The following is a 9,475-nucleotide window of genomic DNA, read 5'->3' on the forward strand; positions in this document are numbered from 1 at the left end:
ATCTAATTAATTTAGATCTAAATCAAGTAGTATAGTAAGAAGATGAAAAGCTAGAATCTCTTAATTAGTTTGTAGAAATAAACCAAGAAGAAAAAGAATCAATATTCAATTCACCTCTTATAGATTATAAAAGATTTTTTTTTTTCAATCTTATACCTATACTTTTTTTGGTTAAACTAAAGAATTTACTTATTGTAATTCCACAAGGATTAGAAGCAGCCCTTATGCCTAAAAATCTTTCAATTTTCAAAGGTACTAAAGATAATGATCCATTGGTACATATAAAAAAATTCATAGAACTTCTCTCAACATTTTTATTTACAAATCTTCGATATTATCTAGTATAATTTTCAAGTACTATGAAAGATGGAGCTTATGAATGGTATAAGAACTACTTTCCTATAAACCTTCAAAAATTGAGATATGTTAATGAAAAAATTCTTAAATTTTTTTAAACAAGAGGTAGGAAAAAATAATGCCATCACAATTCTTTCTTCTTTGGAACAAGAAAAAAAAGGAAAAATTATTGCATACATTTGGAAATTTGAATTAGTAGTTAATTTGGAAAAATTATTGCATACATTTTGAAATTTGTTTTATAAGAACTCTCTTCACAAATGATACCTTTATCTATTTCTTTATTCAAAGATTCAAAAATAAAAGTATTAATAGAAAAATCTTAAAGGAACAACTAAAGAACCTAGAGAATGTAAAAAAGATTGTAAGCAAGATTGAAAAAAAAAGAAAAAAAAAGAATAAAAGTAAAGGAAAGAAGACCATAAGATTTCTAGTTTTAAATCTATCTATGTGCAAAATATAAGGATCTCTCAAAGACACCTCCATGAATATGTTAGCAATATTTTCCAATCCATAGACTATTATCCTTAATTCTTATAGATCTGATTACCACCTAAACTCTTAAAACTTATTTATTTAGAAAATAAGAATAGGTAAAAAGAGAAAATAAAAAATAGAGTCCTTCAAAGCCAAAAGAGGTTTTAGAATCAACTTGCATGTCAAATTATGATGATGCAAGAACAAATAACTTGGTTGATTAAGAATCAAAATTCCAACCAAGTTCTGTTACTTGTAGAATTTGATAGATATATTTTAGAATTGTGGTATACTAAATTTGTCCAATTGAGTCATACTGGCCAATTTTGTCAAAATCTTGAGAGACAATAATTGTATACTTCTCATCATAAAAATAAAGTATATATAATCTAATTCTTTCCTACAAGGCTATAAGTACCTTAGTCAAGGTTTTAAAAACCAACTAAGATAAAAATAAGAAATATACCATCTTTGTGACAAAAGACATCCCAGTGGTAGTTTTTGGATTGAAAATCATATTGTGTTCAAAAATTGTGGAGGTAATTACTCTATACAAGTGTATAGGCAACCTAATAAGGTGGTTTCCTTAAATTTTTTTATAAAAGAATTATCAACAATGAGGTCAAGATAATATTAAGAAGATAAAAAAATCCTAATTTTTACAAGACAATGAAATCTCTAAACCTTTTTTATGATTGTAATAATAACTATTAGAATCAAAAAAAATTTATATTTAAATCCAATAAAAGAATAAATTATTTTTTTATATTTAAATCCAATGATAAGTATTTTCAAAGATTTTTTTTTATTTTTTTCAAATTTTAATAAAGCCATTAAAGAAATAATTTCAAATATTAAGACTTTTAAGTAATTAACTTAATTTTTAGAATCCATGCCAAATAACTTACAAGAAAATATAAGAAAAGGTATCTACACAAAGTAAGTTCCTTCCAAAAAAGAGTAGAAAATACACAGAAAAATCAATCTTAAATTGAACCATTTTTCACAATTCAAACATGAAGATAAAATATTATCTTATGATCTATAGAATGTTTTGAAAAAAAAACAAGGAAGATATTTCAATTACTCAATTTTTTGAGGTTTTTTCAACAATGAGAAAATTCCTTGAGATTAAAAACTCCATGAAGAGACGTCAAAGATTTAAGACTAAAATAAAAATCTATGTGAAAATTATTAAATGAAAACCAAATATCAAGGCAATTGAGTTAGAAGTCTTTACAGTGGAAAAAAAAACATACCTTATTTAATAATAGAAGGAAATAGTGGCTTAAATATTATTTTAATAGAATTATAAAAAAATTGAGTATCATTGAATCTTCTCTTTATATGATTATTATGACTAATTAAAGTCAAGGTACTTCTTGTAAACAAATTAGTGGCTATAGAATGATAACTGGTAGTGAAAAGTACTTCATCATCTTCTATGTTATTTATATGCATCCTAACAAGAATTCTTATTTCTTGCTCTTAAGTCAACTTTAATTAAAGATAATTAATGCCAAAATTTATTGAAGTCGTAAAAAATCCTATATTATCTATAAGCGACAAAAAATCTTAAGTAACATCTATATTCAATCTTAAAAATTGACTGTCTTTATCAATAGCCATTTATAGAGTGAACATTGATAGCACTCAAATCCATGACTTAGAAGATATAATAGAAGAAACTAACTTCAATACATCTTTGTACTTCAAACAAATCTCTAGTGGACTTACGATTGGAAGTAATATAGCAAATTATCTATAAATATCAAATAATTGATATAAGAGGCATACTAAGTAATTTTATATTCAAAAAATGGATTACAAACTCATGGATGTATTCCTTAAATATGAAGAGCCTAAATTAATGAAGGTAGGAGTCCATTTGATGGATAATGAAGTATCAAAGACATGAAGCTCAAAAAAAGAGAATCTTAATGCACTCTTGTATCACTAAAAAAGACTAAGAAATCATTCAAAGATAGTAATATATTAAATTAGAATGGCTATTGATAAAGACAAGAAAACTAAAAAATCTTAAAACAAGACTAAAGACTAGAAAGACGTTAACAAGAATGAAAAAGGTTTCAATCTTGCTTCCATATATACTATTAATTAGGAGCTACATCACAATATTCTATAGGATCTTCAACATGTGTTGACTTTGCAAGACATGTATTTTCACTTGTAAAGTAAGTATTCTATATATGTGCCATTTAATTAACTTATTCCACAAGTTATCAACACATAGTTAACTTGTTGATCAAATTTTTAATCTCCCAATCAATTATAAATACATGTAAAGTCAAAACTACATTTATAAATTTTTTTTTAATAAATATTATAAAATTAACTTATTTTTACTTCTTATTATTTAATTATATAGATAATTATTGGAATAAATATATATATATATATATATATATATATATATATATATATTCATAATATTATTCTTATTTTTTAAGAATAAGTTTTTTAAAGAATAATCATCATATGTTGAAAAAATCTAAGATGCAAAAAATTATGTTTGCTACATATTTTGATCTTTGTTCTCTTTGAAGATAGTTGATAGGTCCTCTTAGCCATCGATAGTATCCATATTAAAGGAAGAAGACGACCATATTATTTGATCATTATTGAAGCCTTCATAATTTTCTTCAAATAAAATATTTGAATTATTGTGAAGAGTCATTCTTACTTCTAATAAAATTATCAAATATTGACAGTGTCTTCCAAGATTGTGATATTAAACACATTATATTTTTCTATCTATTTAAAGAAAAATATGTCATTCTTGAGGATCTTCATTTTGATTACCTCACTTAGAAGGTTGTAATAATTATAATATCTTATCTTATAAGTTAGCAAATGATAGCTCTTGAATTGAATCTATTGATTGTTGGTTCTTGATCATCTTAACATCAAAAATATATAGAAGCTATAACAATCAAAGGTAAAAAGCTATCTTTTCTAGATCTTATTTCTTTTATAACAAGGATTTACTATTCTTTATCATGATTTTGATGGATGTTGTTGATGAAAAGCCTCAATCCTCTTTGTTATATTTATAAGATTCTTTGTTGACTTCTACATATATTTATTAATATCATATCCCAACCAATAAACAAGATATTCCAACCTATTTCACTACCACCTTGAATCTAAAACTTCTTCTATCTCAAATTTTTAATTATTATTTACTTCAATAAAAAGAAGTGGCATTTTTCTTCTTCTTAAGATATTCATTGTCTTATATGACTCAAAAAGAGACACATAGAATATATGATAGATCTTCATAAATTCTTATTGATATAATAAATAAGCAATAAGATTGTCTAATTTACAAATAAAAAAAGGTCCAAGCCTATGATAGTCTAGCTTGTCACAAGGACAAGTAGTCTTGATATTGCGACAAAGTAATCATGTATTGTCATCCACGTTGAATTGTAGTTTTTCTTTACAATAAGAATCCAAATTGATCTTTTGTTCTTTTTAAACTTTCTTTAGTTGTGCCATTATTATCGTATACAGCTCTAATAAATAATTTGCTAAATCTTTTGCAACAAGATTATCAACTTTTGAAAAGTTAAAAATATCAAGTTATAAAAAATAACCATAATTAGCAAAGAAAGATAATTATTGAGTAAAAGAATGTATCAAATTATTATATATAAACTCTGCAAATGGCAAAAGGGTTGTTTGATCATCTTGATAATAGTGTCAAGCATAAGAACTTGTTGAAAGCAAATAAACAAGTGATACTCTCTCAAAGAAATAAAAATAGATAAATATTTATATTAAAAGAAAAATTAGAATGACTATTGCCAAAAGGTAAAGAAACTAGAGACTCTTGAAACTAGAGTAGAAATAAGAAAAGAATTGACAATAGTGAAGTAGACTTTATTCTTGCTTTTTTATACACTATTTATCTAAATTTTATGTTGCAACATTTTATAGGACCTCCAAAAATAAATTGACTTTGCATGACATATATCTTAATTTACAAGACAAGTTTTCTATATATGCAACAAATAGTTAGCTTATTCTTCAAGCTACCAATATATATAACATGTGATTAGCTTATTGAGCAAGTTTTTAACCTATCAATCAAATATAAACATATGTAGTATGTGATTAGATTGTTGAATAAGTTTTTAACCTACCAATCAACTATAAATACATGTAAAGTCAAAATAGCATTTAAAAAGCTTCTAAAAAGTTTTTCTAGAAGATACTATAAAATTAATCTATTTTTATCTATTTTTATCTATTTCTATTTATTTATATTATCTAAGTAATAGTTATAATAAATATATATCTATGATATTATTTCTCTTTTTAGAAATGAGTTCCATAAGAAGTGATAATCATATGTTGAAGAAGACTAAGATGCGGCAAATTATATTTGCCACATACTCTGATCTTTGTCCTTTTTGAAGATAGTTGATAGGTTCTCTCAACCATCTATAATGTCCCATTTTAGAGTGGAAAGACCACCATGTTATTTAATCATTGTTGAGACCTTCGTAACTTTCTTCAATTAAAAGATTTGTTATACCATTAGGAATTGTTCTTACCTCTAATAAAACCACCAAACATCAAGAGTCTCTTTTTAAGTCATTATACTAAATGCATTGTATCTTGATATTTATTCAAGGAAAAATATGTCATTCTTGAAGGTCTTCATCTCTATTACATCATCTTAAAGGCTATGATAATTACAATGTCTTCTCTGATAAGTCATTAAATAATGGTTCTTAAGTTGAATCCCTTGGTTGTTGATTCTTCATCTCTTTAATGCCATAATTATATAAAAACTACAAATAAAGATAAGAAGTAGAATAAAATCTTTCTTAAATTATGTTTCTTTCATAGTAAAGATTTGTTATTCTTTATCTTAGTTTTAATGGATATTGTTGATAAAAAGTTTTGATCTTCTCTACTATATTTGTAAGATTTTTTGGTGGTTCTCATGCACATTTGCTGATATCGTATCTATGCCAATGAATAAAATATTCTAACCTATATTGATGCTACCTTAAGTCTAAAACTTCCTCTTCCTCAAATTCTTGATCATTATCTATTTTTATAAGAGGTGGTGGTATTTGTCTTCTTATCAAGATATTCATTGTCTTATATGGCTTTAAAAAGGATACATCAAATATAAAATGGATTTTTATAAACTTTAATAGATGTAATTAATAAGCAACTAGATTGACTTGTTTACAAATAGGAAAAGGTTCAAGTCTACAGTAGTCTAACTTATTGCAAGGACAAATAATTTTAATATTATAATAAATTAATCATATTTTATTACCAACATGGAAATAAGGTTATTCCTTGTGATAAGCATTTGTGTTTTTTTTTTTTTGTTGTTTATGAGTCTTTTTTAATTGCGCCTTTATTGTTGTATGTAGCTCGAATAAATGATTTGTCAAATCTTTTGCCATAGGATTATTAACTTTTGAAAAGTCAAAAATATCAAATTATGGATGATATCCATAATTAATAAAAAAAATTATTTATTACATAAAAAAATGTATCGTATTAATAAAGGCAAACTCTGCCAATGGCAAAAGCATTGTCCAATTATCTTATTGATAGTTGATGATACATTTCAAATATTGCTCCAAAACTTGATTTATATGCTTTATTTGTCCATCAATTTGAGGGTAGAAAATTAAAGATAGTTTAATGTCTACTTTTACAATTTTAAAAATTATTCTCTAAAATCTTAATATAAACTGAGTTCTTCTATTTGATATAATATCCTTAGGCAATCTATGATAGGGATAGATATTTTCAACAATAAGCTTAGTTGTTTCTTCACTACTGATAGTTTTTGTATATAGTATAAAATAAAGCCATCTAGATGAAATAATCTATTATCACAAATATAAAGTCATAAGAACTTGAGACTAAAAGATCTATGACAAAATCCATAGAAACAAAATACCATGGTTGTTTTGGAATAGATAAGGATTGAAAAAGTCTATAGGATCAATGATGAAGAGTTTTTTATCTTAAACAAATGTATTGCGCCTTATCATGTTTGCCAAATGCTTTCATAAATGTCTCCAAAAAAGTTTTGAAGTTATTCAAAATTGATGATCTTTTCTCAAACGAAGGATCAAACCATGATAAAGCTTGCTCCGTGAGCAAAGTTCCTACCAGTCCAATACGTGACTCCTCCGTCAGATAGCGTTTGGACTGTAAAGCTGTTATCAATCTAATTTAATTGACAAAACCTCGAAACTTAGAACGTGTACCATCAAACTTGTCTAGAAGGCTAATTTGGGGTTCCTTTTGTTATAAGACCAACGATCCTTATTGAACTAGAGGCAAAGCTGCTTCTTTTGGTGCTGAAGCTTGAGGCTCAAGAATCCTCAATTGTACCATCTCGGATGCTCCATCATTATGAAGTCTTGCAATAATTCTTTCAATCTCTACAATTCTGTGTAATAATGTAGCAAGAACATTCATAATGGCATCTAACTTGGACTTCAAACTTTCAGTCATACTAATATCTTGACCTCCGGCCATTCTAAGAGAAAGAAAGAAATGATTCTACAAGAAGGTAGTATTGGTTTAGAGGAGGGTACTCCGCAACCTCTAAAACGCCTTAAAACCTTCAAGAAGAAGGGTAATCCATTCTCTCCAAGAAAGATAAGACTCTAATATTATAATAGAAGAAATATTAGTTTAGAAGAGGATAATCCGTAACTTCTAAAATATCAACACCTTCAAGGAGAGAGGTAATCCACACTCTAACAAGAAAGAACTAGCTTTGATATGAAAGATGAGTGTAGTCTTGATAAACTATCACGAATTTAGAATACTGACTAGAAATCTAGACAAGAAGCTTAAGAAAAATCGGCAAGAACTAGATTAGTCAGATGAGTACAAGAACAACACTAGAGATGTGAGCTAGAGCTCCAAGAAATATATTGTCGAGACTGAGGATCCTCTCAGTCTCGGCTCCTATATATACTACAAGCTAAGAAGCTTCTCAAGTAGCTTCCACAAACTAAGAAGCTTCTCAAGCAGGTTCCACAAGCTAAGAAACTTCTCAAGTAGCTTCCACGAGCTTGAAAACTTCTCAAGTAGCTTTTACAAACTACAAAGCTTCTCTAGTACCTTCTAGAATCTTCTATAACTTCTTAGTATATGTCCTTGATAACAATATTTGAAGTAATATCTTCTATAATATAGTATATTCTTTATTCTTTTTATCTATTAGTCATATTACATTATGACATTGTCATTATTTGATTTATTTTTTTTCACCTAAGTCTTTGTTTTTGACATCATTCAAATAATTAATTATCTCATGTAATGGCTTGAGCAATAAATCATTTAAAAGATTTTTTCTTTGAAATTTCTAATAACAAATCTTTGATATTATCTTTCAATACATATCAAAATTGATTGATAAAGGCTTTGTTATTCCAATCTATATTGCAAGCAAGGTTTTGGAATTCAATAGCATATATAATGGCTAATTACAATCCTTGCCATAAAGATAAGAGCTTGGTCTTTGCTACTTGAAATGTAGTTGTAAATACTTCTAGGAATGAATTCAAATCAAAAAAGAGTCTCGAATCTTTTTTCATTAAAAGTGTAAATAAAAACAAAACACTTTCTGATAAAAGTGTACTCATGAATTTGACTTAAGTAAATCTATTGAGATATTAGAAGAAATGCAATCTTAGATAGAGCTTGACTTGATGCAAAAATCTTCAAAATTTTAATCTCATTCCATCAAACTTCTTAGGCATACTAATCCTTGTCTCCATCATATTTGTAGAAGCAAAACTCCTTGAATTTGGTTGTGAGATTGATCTACTTGCTTCTTTCAATTGTACAACTTCTTACTGCAAACTTTGAACTTCTTCCATAGGTGTAGGAATAGTACTTCTATAATTTTTATTAGAAATACATGAGATTTTTATTCTTAGAGTGTTGACAAGCTCATGAAGTTCTGCAATAGTTGTAAATCTATTCTTACTTTTCTTGAGAGTACCATCCATAATCTTTTCTTCTGTAGATAATACAAATAAGTTCAAAAAGTTAAATTAGAGGAGGATAATTTGCATCTTCTAATATCAAATGAAAATTTCTACAAAAAAAATAATCCACTCTCTTTAAAGGACAGATCAATGTTAAAAAATAAGATTATTTATTTAAAGGTAGATAGTCTATTGTTGTGATGTAACATAATTAATAAGTGAAAGAAGTGAAGAAATTATTATATTATAGAAGATCTTAATTCAAATATTATAGCAAATTATCTTAAAAAGTAGACAATAGTCCAAAAGAAAATAAAATTAAAAATATAAATGCTTTTTTTTTACAAAGTAGACTTCTATTTACTTTGTAAGGCCATAAATAAGCCAAAACAAGATAAATTAGAAAAATAAAGAATATGAGTAAAAATTAATATATAAAGATAGAGTTTGATATCCAAAGAAGACTAGTTATGAACCTAAGTTGAAATCAAACCTTGAGGCACAAAATCGAGCACCTACAAGAATTCGAGGGTTTTTTGTAGATTAAAGAAGGGAATTTGAGAGCAAATTTGATAGAATTTCTTTGGGCATTGATTTTGAAGGATTTGAATATGTAATGACTTTGC

Source organism: Physcomitrium patens, chromosome 2 (genome assembly GCF_059467195.1).
Source record: "Physcomitrium patens ecotype Gransden chromosome 2, ASM5946719v1, whole genome shotgun sequence".
Taxonomy (NCBI): Eukaryota; Viridiplantae; Streptophyta; class Bryopsida; order Funariales; family Funariaceae; genus Physcomitrium; species Physcomitrium patens.